This window comes from Microcaecilia unicolor, chromosome 4 (assembly GCF_901765095.1).
Source record: "Microcaecilia unicolor chromosome 4, aMicUni1.1, whole genome shotgun sequence".
In the NCBI taxonomy this organism is placed as follows: Eukaryota; Metazoa; Chordata; class Amphibia; order Gymnophiona; family Siphonopidae; genus Microcaecilia; species Microcaecilia unicolor.
Window position 1 is genome coordinate 184,181,982 of NC_044034.1, and position 12,710 is coordinate 184,194,691.

General features: G+C 42.2%; 1 protein-coding gene across 5 annotated transcripts in view; it reads left to right on the plus strand.

Annotated features, from left to right (window-relative positions):
• The window catches only part of INSC (INSC spindle orientation adaptor protein), a 314,937-nt gene that overhangs the window by 226,133 nt on the left and 76,094 nt on the right, over positions 1-12,710 (plus strand). The window lies entirely within an intron of this gene.

Here is a 12,710-nt window from a genome sequence, read left to right on the forward strand (position 1 = left end):
TGACTGTAATCAGTCTTGACATAATTGAAAATGAGTTATCTGGAACAAATGTATCCATTTCACAGAAATTAGTTTTAATTGATTTCAGTACATGTGGCAATTAATTCTGAATCAACTTAGATATAGTTAAGATACTTACCAGAGTATGGACAATGCTGGATCAGCTGTCTGAGTAGGTACAGTGGAGAAATCCCTAAAACATGTATCTAACACACACAGTACAGACAAAAGATGTGCATGGTCATAAGTACATTTCGGGAATAACATGTATAAAATGTTTGTATGTTTGGGTAGCTTGCCAGGTGCCCGTGACCTGGATTGGCCGCTGTCAGGGACAGGATGCTGGGCTCGATGGACCTTTGGTCTTTTCCCAGTATGGCATTACTTATGTACTTACAGTATGTACTGTCTTCTTTCTATTTAGGCATTTCCTGTGTTTATTCCACACATTTTTGAATTCTCTCACTGTTTTAGTCTTCGTCACCTCTACCGGGAGGACATTCCTCTCATCTACTACTCTCTCTTTGAAATAGTATTTCATGACGATACTCCTAAGTCTGTTGCCCTGCAACCTCAATTTATGTCCTCTAGTTCTACTGCTTCCTCATCTTTGGAAGAGATTTGTTTGTATATCAATACCTTTCAAGTACTTAAATATCTGTCATATCTCCCCTACCTCTTTTTTCCTCTAAAGTATCTATATTCAGGTCTTCCAGTCTTTTGTCATATGTCTTTTGGGCCTACCCCCAGGCCTACCTTACTGGTATACCCTGCTGGTATACTGGGGAGATGGGGGCAGGAGCAAACCCCACTCATTCCTGCCCCCTAGTGGCTCCCTAGTAGAAGTAGCTGCCACAACCTCTACCAGGAGTCTCGTGATACTACTGCTAGTATACAAAACTACCCTTGTTATTTGTACGTTCATTAGTTTTAGATGTGTATATCTTGGCTTTGTAAAGTCAAAACTTTACATCTTTGCAAGATAAATGTTTAAGTACTGGTTTATGCACATCTAAAATGAGAATGGCACTTCTAAAATTAGCACCTTAGTTAGGAAATAGGCTCCACTGAACTTATGGGGGTTGCATTAAATAATGCGCACCAATTTACCTCACTCTTCCTTGAATTCCATTGCCGTTTGCTTCCGACATTTATGCTAGGATGTATCCACCACCGGAGGCAGGTGTACTAATCTACATATATGTGCAGAAAAGAATAGGTGCACATGTGTGTGTTTTATAAAGTCTGCTCCCCCTTTGCCTATTCTTCACTCTTCAAAACTTCTACATGTATATCACACAAAAGCAGGCACGTGACAAGGGTAATTATATAAAGTAGCACCTACATTTACCCCCAGATTCTATAAAGGTCACCAAAATTTGGGCGTGATCCTGACATATGCATGCAATTTAATTGATTAATGAACCAATTAATAGCAATAATAGGGCACTAACAATCAATTGATGGTAATTGGCACTAATTAGGATTGGCACTTGCATCTAGATAGGCGCTATTTGAAAACACTGGGTGCCTAAATTCCATAGTATGGAACCCCAAAGGGGGCGTGGCCATGGGAAGGTCAGGGTGTTCCAAAAATGTGCATATAATATTATAGCATACTGGGGATGGGCACCCAAATTGAGCGCTAGGATTATATGTGGTTTCAGCAGACTTGGTGCCCAAATTTGGGCACAGAAATCAACACTACGTAATATTCTATATAAGGTTCTCAACCCAGAGTGTCCTTTATAGAATATCACTGATCACCGATTTTTTTTCTGGTGCGGATGTTTGAGCACAGTTTGCTGAATCTAGCCCATAGTCTCTACCACACACAATAAGAAACCCCTAGATACCCAATTAAGTTTTTTCCAGGACCATCAGAAGGTGGGTTACTTTCAATTTTATATCTTATGACACATCACAGATTTTCATGCGCTGCCACACCACTTCTCCTTATTGGTCTGTATTTTCTGCTTTTCATAAAAATGTTTTCGATCTAATCAATATTTTTTATCACAATCGTCTTTCTCAAAATATGAAGTAAATACTTATCGCAACAGAGCTTAATTATTCAATTTGAGGTAGCAGTACTTCACAAGAATGCATCTGACGTAGCACTATGTTTTGCTATTACAGATGTATCAAGGAATATTCATTTCTACTCTTTGAAAGGTGACTTCTTATTATGACTATACTGAAAAATCATTCAAGTAGAAATGAGTATTTCCTGACGCAACTATAATAGTGAAAAGTAGCGCTATGTCGGATGCATTCTTGTGAAGTACTGCTACCTCAAATTGAAGAATTAAGCTCTGTTGAGATAAGTATGTACTTTATACTTTGAGAAAGAAGCATGTGAAGATTGTTATGAAAAATATTAATTAGATTGAAATAGTTTATGAAAAGCAGAAAATACAGACACAAGTGGTGTGGCAGTGCATGCATATCTGTGCATGTGTATACTTGTAGGCTGCGCTATAAACAAATGTATGCATGCACATTTCTTTATAGAATACCAGTATAACACATCAAAATACATGTAAAATGTAGGTGCGCTCACTTGTACTAGCCATACAGCTGTGTGCCCTGCCTAAGCTCTGCCTAGACTCCACCCATATGCACATCCACCTACAAACTATGTGTCATCACATTTATGTGCCATTTTATAGAATAGCATGTAGTCGAAATATTAATATTTTTACAAACAGTCCCCTTGATATTCAAAACATTTTAACTGACCAGGAATGGCACCTGGCTGGTTAAATGGTACATATCCGGCTATCCGGCGATGTTCAGCAGGGGATAACCAGCTATCTCTCAATGAATATTGCCAGTTAGTGGCTAGCAGATAGCCAGTTATATCACCTGATATAACCGGCTATCTGCCAATTTTTAGAGCCGGCTTTGCAGTCATATTTGGCCATGTGAAAACATGGGATATCTTTGGCTGGTTTAAAGATAACCAGCTAGCGCTGAATATCAAATTAGCCAGTTATCTTTAAATTAGCCAAAAATAAACCGGATATTCAGTGCTGGTCACTGGAAATGGCCCGGCATTGAAGGTCCGGGCTTAGCATCAACTGCAGGAGTTAGCTGGTCTAAACCCCGCAGTCTGAATATCGGCCCCTGTATATTTTTATACGTATATGTGCTAGTGTTCTGGCGATATACACATGTTCTTAGAGCCTAAATATTGGTGCACGCCTTATAGAATTATCTACTATGTGCCTCTGCAACTTTTTTTTCTAATTTTGAGAAGTCTTTATTGAGATTTGAGAAACAATAACATACAAAAAAGTTGTCATTTAGGAAGGCACACTGCAGAAGACTAATAACAAGGCAAGAATATGAATGCGCTGGTTGGAGCATGTAAGACTGTTCTACATGCTCAAATCTCTTGTAAAATTACCCTTGAGGACAATTTTCAGAGCCATTTCATTGGATAAATAACAAAGTACCCACATAAATGGGATGTCTGGAAAATGCTCTCCAATACTCCTAGAAGAATATTGCAGAAGGTGTATACTTTTACCTGTATTTAGTTTGACATTTCAGAGAATACACAGATTATACAGTACAGACTGAAAATGGAACGTGATGGCTGCAAAAGCTTAGAATAATATTTTGTTGAATTCTATGAAACTATTTAAAAAATGAGGAGTCTAAACTTGGAACAGAGGGGTCTCTGAGCACCTTCTCTATCTTTTGAGTGGTATAAGACCAGCAGTAATGACTCAGCAGCAGAGGCACTTGAATGACTTCAATACATGGAGCTGAGGTATATGAACACCACTGGGAAGTCAATAGAGCAAAATGCAATATCAGAATGCTAGTCAGCCTTTAGAAGAAAACAGCTCGAGATACATAGGTGGAGCAAGTATGACCATTGCAAATACAAAGCAATAACTTATACATATGAATTTATCCTTGCTATTTTTGCAGTCACACTTAAGTGGATAAGTTATCCAGGTGGTGGCTGAATAACTCTACTTTCTGTATAAATTTAGGCCCTGTTTCAGGTCTGCTCCTAATCCCACCTCAGTTTAAATACATTTTTTTTGGCCATGTGGGGACCAGTTTTCTAATTGGGCACCTGGTAGATGCCTATTCTATCTACGTACATGTGTATTTAGGAATGATCACTAGAGCTAATGGAACTGTAGGCACCAAAATGCTAAAGGTACATGCATAGTATTTTATAAGGTACATGCACCTGCCTACAAAGTATAGCACATAGGGGGGAATCCTATATATGGTGCTTTAAAAATTGGCACTGAAAAACCATATGGTTAGCATGATTCTATAAACTACACCTAAAGTTATGCATAGTTTATAGAATAAGCTCGCGCGCCCTTCTTGTGGCTAAAATTTAGGTGCACCCATTTAGGTCACCTAAAACCAGGCCTAAATACATGCATCTATGTTAGGTGCAGGTCAGGTATATTCTATAATAATCCACAGTTTTTTGAAATGCCCACAACCCGCCCATTCCACACCCATGGCCAGGCCCCTTTTTTTTACTGCATGCATTAGAATGTATGCACACTGCATTATAGAATATGCATAGAAAGCTGTGTGTGCTAATTCTAATGAAAGCCAATTAATTCCTTGTTAAGTACCAATTATCGGCACTGATTGGCTTATTAATCAATTAAGTTGTGCACGCAATTTGGCTATGTGTCATGAAACACCTAGCCACTTGCCTGGTGCTAACCCTGCGGCCACTTAGAGAGTCTATCTCCAGCACAGTTCAGGTCCACCTGCACTTGGGCATGTGCTCTACACTAGCAGCCTCCTCCCACCGACTGGGTCCCAACTGCATTTGGGCGAATCTCCCGCTCTCAAGCTATCCCTGGTAATTTCTAGGTTACTGGGGCCACAATCCCAGTAGTCCCACAGTTCCTAGAAAGCACTCACACACCCAACACACAAACCACCAGGATTCTTAGTCAGTCCAAACAAGCAGAGGCAATAAATTAAAGGTTTATTGTCATAAAAATATTGAACAATGAACTATAAAAACAGATGGAAAATAACAGGCAAATAACAGGTAATTGAATAAGGATGAACTATAAAACTATTTAAACATTTTATCACTACCTGGATAGTGCCTGGGAAGTACAGGAAATATAGCTGCTCATAGTTTACACAATATAACTGCTCTCAAGGTCTCAGTAAAGAGGTCTTTCTCTCTCTACTTCCAAACTGAAACTGAAGAAAAATTTAGCATTTCCAGACTGATTTTGAGCTCCTGGGCCAATCAGAGCCCAGAACAGCATTTTTTAAAAGTAGCTGACCACATCACTGCAGGTTACTTTCTCTTTGTGTTAAATTAAAGAAGGAACAGCCATTTCTCTGTAACAGCTTTAAACATAAAACATGCACCACCTGCTGGCCAATCTAAAGAAATACACTTCAAGAAATTAATATAGTTTATAGGTTTACAAACCCACTGTTTCATCATGCCTCCCTCCTTAAGAGAGAGACCCCGGACTGCGGCCTCTACAGACCAGTGTCAGGACGGTTCTGGCTCTTCCTTTCTTGAGAGTCCATCAGCATTACCATGTTCACTGCCCTTCCAGTGCTTATAACAGAAGCTTTTACCACACTCAGTCCATGCTAATGGGTTTAATCCTATATGTTTCATTTTGTGAATAGTGAGTAGTATCTTCTGACAGAAGCTTTTATCACGCTCAGCACATGTGAATGGCTTTACTCCTGTGTGGATTCTCTGGTATTTTGTCAGCTGTGATTTATGAATAAAGCTTTTTCTACATTCAGTGCATGCAAATAGTTTCATTCCTGAAAAGATTCTATGCTGTGTTGACAATTTTCCTTTTCGATGAATGCTGCTCTCAAAGACAGAACAGGGATATAGTCTCTCATCTTTTTGAATTTTCTGGTATTTTGATAGTTTTTTTGCTGACAATATTTTTTTTCAGATTTAGAAGCGATTGACTCTATACTAGTATGAGTTTTTCCAGCTTCTATGAATAATTTCTAGCAACTGAAATCTTTCTCACTACTAGAGCATGTAAATTGTCTCTTTTATTCATACTCCTGTTGTCCTTGTAGTTCTCCCTTTTGACTGAAGGTTTTTCCACAGTCTGTATATTTAGATGGTCTCTCTTCAGTGTCAGATCCCTCTGGTAATGTCTCTGCTAGAAGGTCAGGTATGGGTTCACTATACTGACACTTCTGGTCAGGATACACACATGTAAATACGTTAAAGGCCTATGTAAATCACACAGCTAGCACCATAGCTGTGTGATTTACATAGGCCTTTAACATATTTACATGAATGCTACACTGCTTTCTGTCTTGAGAATCCATAGATATAACATAATTTGTATCATTCAGGTGCCTTATGACCTTGTAAGTTCCTGCTAAGCTAGCCTGAAGTTTATTTTGATGGACTGGGACTAAAACAAGTACCTGCTGGCGCTCATAAAACTCCCTATTTCGGGCTTTACAATCATACCAGGTCCTTTGCTTAGTCTGGGCTGCTTGGAAGTTATCTCTGACAAAGCCCACAAGGAGGGGCATAATTGAACAAAAACGTCTATCTCCATGGGTGTTTATCTCCAAGAACGGGTCCGTGAAGGGGCGGACCGAACCGTATTTTCGAAAAAAATAGACGTCCATGTTTTATTCGACAATTTGTGAGCTGGGCGTTTTTGTTTTTCAGTGATAATGGAAAATGAAAGCGCCCAGCTCAAAAACGAATAAATGCAAGGCATTTGTTCGTGAGAGGGGCCAGGAGTCGTAGTGCACTGGTCCCCCTCACATGCCAGGACACCAACCGGGCACCCTAGGGGGCACTTTTACAAAAACAAAAAAAAAGTAAAAGAGCTCCCAGGTGCATAGCACCCTTCCCTTGGGTGTTGAGCCCCCCAAATCCCCCTCAAAACCCACCGCCCACAAGTCTACACCATTACTATAACCCTAAGGGGTGAAGAGGGACACCTACATGTGGGTACAGTGGGTTTGGGGGGGCGGTTTGGAGGGCTCCCATTTACCAGCACAAGTGTAACAGGTGGGGGGGGGGGGATGGGCCTGGGTCCACCTGCCTGAAGTCCACTGCACCCCCTAATAACTGCTCCAGTGACCTGCATACTGCTGCCAGGGAGGTGGGTATTACATTTGAGGGTGAAAATAAAAAGTTGTGAAACGGCATATTTTGTGGTGGGAGGGGGTTTGTGACCACTGGGGGAGTCAGGGGAGGTCATCCCGATTCCCTCCTGTGGTCATCTGGTCATTTAGAGCACTTTTTGGGGCCTTATTCGTGGAAAAACAGGGTCCAGGAAAAGTGCCCTAAATTCTCGCTAAAAATGCATATTTTTCTTCCATTATCGGCGAAAGGCGCCCATCTCTGATCGCCTGATAACCACGCCCCAGTTCCGCCTTCACCACGCCTTTGACACGCCCCCATCAACTTTGTCCGCATCCGCGACAGAGTGCAGTTGAAAACGTCCAAATTCGGCTTTCGATTATACCGCTTTATTCGTTTTTGTGAGATAAACGTCTATCTCCCGATTTGGGTCGCAATATAGGCGTTTTTCTTTTTCAATTATAAGCTGGAAGGTGTTCTAATTTCTGGTGCATATTAACTACATATTCAATCACGGAGTGTCAGAGGTATCAACTTTCCCCTCCCAATGTTCTCTTCTTAGTTTGTATCATTCAGGCATCTTATGATCTTGTAAGGTCCCGCCTAATTAACTTGAAGTTTATTCTGATGAACTGGGACCAAAACAAGTTCCTGCTGGCCCTCATAGAACTCTCTCTTTCGGGCCTTACAATCATACCAGGTCTTTTGCTTAGTTTGGGCTGCCTGCAAGTTATCTCTAACAAAGCCAACAAGTTCTTCTAATCTCTGCCGCATGTTAACTACATATTCAATTACAGGGGTGTCAGAGATATCAACTTTCCTGTCCCAATGTTCTCTTATTAGGTCAAGGGGCACTTTCACCCTCTGGCCATAAAGCAACTCAAACGGGGAGAGCCCTGTAGAATCCTGAGGTACTTCTCTGTATGCAAACAGTAGGTAGGGCAAGTACTTTTCCCAGTCCTGGTCTCCAGACGTCACAAAAGTCTTTAACATATGCTTTAATATTCCATTAAATCTCTTCACTAACCCATTAGTTTCAGGGTGCTATGGGGTGGTGCATACAGATTTCACACCACAGCGTGCCCACAGATTCTGGATCAGCTCAGACATAAACTGTGTCTCTTGATCTGAGAGTATTTCTCATGGATATCCTACCCTGGAAAATATTTCTAGCAGGGCAGTTGCAATTTTCTCAGATTCTCGCTGTTAATGGGTAAAGGTTTCAGGGGAGCTCAGGGGTGATCTTGGATCTTACCCACTCTTTGGGATGCATCACAGGTTTGATAATAGTCAGCTACGGCTCGAGATACTCCCGGCCAATAGAAGTTCTGTGTCAATCTAGTGTTCTGCTAGTGGAATGTCATGAGCAATCTTTGGAGTTGTTCTCTGTATGCCCTGGGCCCTATAAGCTGCTTGCCTGCTGTCCAGGGCCTGTTAGGATCAATGGGATCAGTCTCTCTGTACAGAAAGCCCCCTTTCCATAGGATACGTTCTTTAGAAGTCTCATTGGTTGGCTGACCAGCCCTCTGCCTCAGGGCTTCCAGGTCAGAGTCAGAGTGTTGTTCTTCCTGAAAAGCATGCTTCTGTCCTACATCAGTATCTATATCTGGAAGGGTCTCTGTTGGTGACTCTGACAAATCAGGGTCAACAGTCTGATCAATAGGTGTATCAGTTAAGTCAGGCTGTTCCATACTCACTTCCCCGGTCACCTCTGGAACTGGTGATGCTGGAAGTACTGGAGCACCTTCTCTTGTCGCTTTGTCAGCTGGTTCCACCTGGACTGACTCAGGATCTGGAACTGGAGAGGTGATCTCTGCTGCTTCTGCTTGTTGGGCTGCCCAGGCCTGACTAAGGGTCACCATAATGGAAAAGCTGGCTCCACTATCAAGGGTAATGTTTATTTGTCCCATGTCAGTCCCATACAGCATCGGTACCGCATGTTTTTCATTATTCCTACTTCTCCGTATCCAGGCTTGGTACCCCAATCCAGGAATGCTCGAGTAATGGGTACAGTCTCTCTCGATCCATTGGCTAACCCTACTTCCGCAGTGCACCCTGGTGGAATGGCATCTTCTGGCACTAGCTCTGGTTGTAATAAAGTCATGCTAGAGCCAGTGTCCACCAGCCCAGCTACCTGGGTCTGATTCACAGCTACTGAGGTGCTTTAGTGTTGTGGAAACCCATCTGCTTCCTTGCTTGATGAGTAACTTTTTATGCTGCATCAACTTCGTGGGCCTCCTTCGTGGAACTGGAGCCACCTACAAAAGCTGCCAGCTTAGGTGCAGGAATTGAAAGGCTCTTTAGTTCAGGCTTGGGATTATCTGGGCAATCCGCTTTGAAATGTCCTGTGCACCCACACTGGTAACAAGAACGTTCATGCCTGAAGTCTCTAGGTTTTTTGGGGAACACTGGAGGGTTTGCTGACAGCGTCTGAGGTTGCAGGGATGTTTGTCTTAGGGCCATGGCTACCATTAGATCCCAGCTGCTGCAGATAAGGACGGCTTCTCTTTGCTAATCAGAGATGGTTAGCCATAAAGATGTCAGCCAATTCAGCCGCCTTCTCTGGAGTACGGGGCTGATGATCTTGAATGTGTTCCCTCACCTCTGGATAACAATGCTGAAGAAACTACTCCATGCAAAGCACCTTTTGTGAAAAATTTCACAAGGATCTGGGGCTTTAGTAGTAAACTCTTGTGCACAGCCCACTAAAAGGACGAAAAGGTCAATATTCGCAATGGAGAAGGGTAGTTAGCGGGGTCCCTCAGGGATCGGTGCTGGGACTGTTGCTTTTTAATATATTCATAAATGACCTAGTGATGGGGTAACTAGTGAGGTAATCAAATTTGCCGATGACACAAAGTTATTCAAAGTAGTCAAATCGCGGGAAGATTGTGAAAAACCACAAGAGGACCTTACGAGACTGGGAGACTGGGCGTCTAAATGGCAGATGACGTTTAATGTGGACAAGTGCAAAGTGATGCATGTGAGAAAGAGGAACCCAAACTTTAACTACGTCATGCAAGGTTCAGCGTTGGGAGTCACGGACCGAGAAAGGGATCTAGGTGTTGTCGTTGATGATATGTTGAAAACTTCTGCTCAATGTGCTGCTGCGGTTAGGAAAGCAAATAGAATGTTGGGTATCATTAGGAAAGGGATGGAAAACAAAAATAAGGATATTATTCTGCCGTTGTATCGCTCCATGGTGCAACCGCACCTTGAGTATTGTGTTCAAGTCTGGTCGCCGCACCTCAAAAAAGACATAGTGGAATTGGAAAAGGTGCAGAGAAGGGCGACAAAGATGAAACAGGAGATGGGACAACTTCCCTATCAGAATAGGCTGGCTGTGTTACAAGAAATATTCACAGTTCTTAATATCCATTAAAATGTTACAAAAATGTTACGTTCTAATATGATATTTAAGAACAGGGGGAATTACTCAGAGCATGTGGTAATATTTCTAGTTTTAAGAACATGCGCTGTATTTATAAGTTTTAAAACATATATTTTGATTTTTATTCTCCACCAATTACCTATAAGGTAATAAGATTTACAATTGCAAGATTAAAGAGGAATTAAATGCTATATTTATTGAATTACATTAAACTGTACTGCAAGGTTTAAGAACTTGTGCTCAGAACATAAAGACCATATATTTAGCTTCAAAAGGGGGTTATTTACAATACAGGTAATGTAATAGTTCCAAACAAGAGGTAGCTTAAGAATCTTTCCAGGAGAATTTGTGCTTTAACATAAGATAACAGGTTTAAATCAAAAGTTAACTTACAAAAGTCTTTGTTGTTGTCCAGCTGATTGATGAGCAGCATGAGGTAAGAGGAGCCCAAGAATTCTGCAGTCAGTGATGGAAGGGAAGAGAAGAGCAGGGCAGAGAGTGGAGAGTCTGTCCCTGTGGGGAGCATACTCCTGGCTTTTTATAATGTATTTTTGGAGCACTGAGTTGCAAAGGATCATGGTCCTCGGTGCACTGATCCCTGGGTATTGCAAAGGATCATGGTCTTACACTGAGTCTTGGGTAATGTAGTTCATAGAAGAACATGATCACATGCTGTAAGCCTTTGGCGTCTTGTTGTCTGAGGTAGCCAGCAAATGGCCTGGCCTTCTGTTTATGCTTTCTTTTGTCTTGAATAGGTGTAGGTCCACCTCTCCAGTCATTCTGTCTGTTGGTGTCTTTGAACTTTTATTCTTCAGAGATGTCTTGATGAGCCTTCAGGTACCCACCCAGCCAAGCTTTTGTTATCAGTCTTTCAGGTGGGAGGGGGGAGAGTTTATATCTCTTTGAAGCAATACCTATTGTCTTTGTCAAAGTTTGTTTGAGAATAGTCTTTTGTTAAGGGCAGTAGATGTGTTAATGGCTTTAGGTCTCAGTAGTTTCCCAGTGGGGGGAAAAGGGGAAAGTAAAATCTTTGCAGCAGTACCTTTTATATGATTCAGATCTGATCCAGCAAAATAAACTGATATCCTGCTACATATTTCAATAATTCTGACAATTAACTCATATCATGCTACAGCTGGGGCTCTTCAGCTTGGAGAAAAGGCGGCTGCAGGGAGATATGATAGAGGTCTTTAAGATAATGAGTGGAATGGAACGGGTTGATGTGGAGCGTCTGTTTACGCTTTCCAAAAATACTAGGACAAGGGGGCAGGCGATGAAGCTGCAGTGTGGTAAATTTAAAATGAATCGGAGGAAAGTTTTCTTCACTCAACGCGTAATTAAACTCTGGAATTCGCTGCCGGAAAAGGTGGTTAAGGTGGTTAACGTGGAGGGGCATAATCGAACGTCGCCGGCGATCTATTTTGGCGGTGGCGCAACAGCTGGCCAGAACCGTATTATCGAAAAAAACGGCTGGCCATCTTTTTTTTCAATAATACGGTTTAGCCCGGCCAAATGCCAGTGTTCACCGGGTTTGAGATAGCCGGTTTTGTTTTTCAGCGATAATGGAAAAAAATGCCGGCCATCTCAAACCCGGCGAAATCCAAGGCATTTGGTCGTGGGAGGAGCCAGCATTTTTAGTGCACTGGTCCCCCTCACATGCCAGGGCACCCTAGGGGGCACTTCTAAAAATGTTTAAAAAATACAAAAAAAGCTCCCAGGTGCATAGCTCCCTTACCTTGGGTGCTGAGCCCCCCAAATCCTCCCCAAACCCACTCTCCACACCTCTACACCATTACCATAGCCCTTATGGCCACTTACATGTGGATACACTGGGTTTTGGGGGAGTTTTGGAGGGCTCAACTCCTAGCACCACAAGTGTAACAGATAGGGGTGGGGGATGGACCTGGGTCTGCCTGCCTGAAGTGCACTGCACCCATTAAAAACTGCTCCAGGGACTTCCATACTACTGTCAAGGACCTGGGTATGACATTTGAGGCTGGCATAGAGGCTGTCAAAAAAGTGCTTAATTTTTATTTTTTTCATGTGGGAGGGGGTTGGTGACCACTGGGGGAGTACGGGGAGGTCATCCCCCATTCCCTCCAGTTGTCATCTGGTCAGTTGGGGTACCTTTTTGAGGCTTGGTCGTGAAAATAAAAGGACCAAGTAAACCCGGGAAAATACTGATTAACGCCGCTTTTTTTTCCC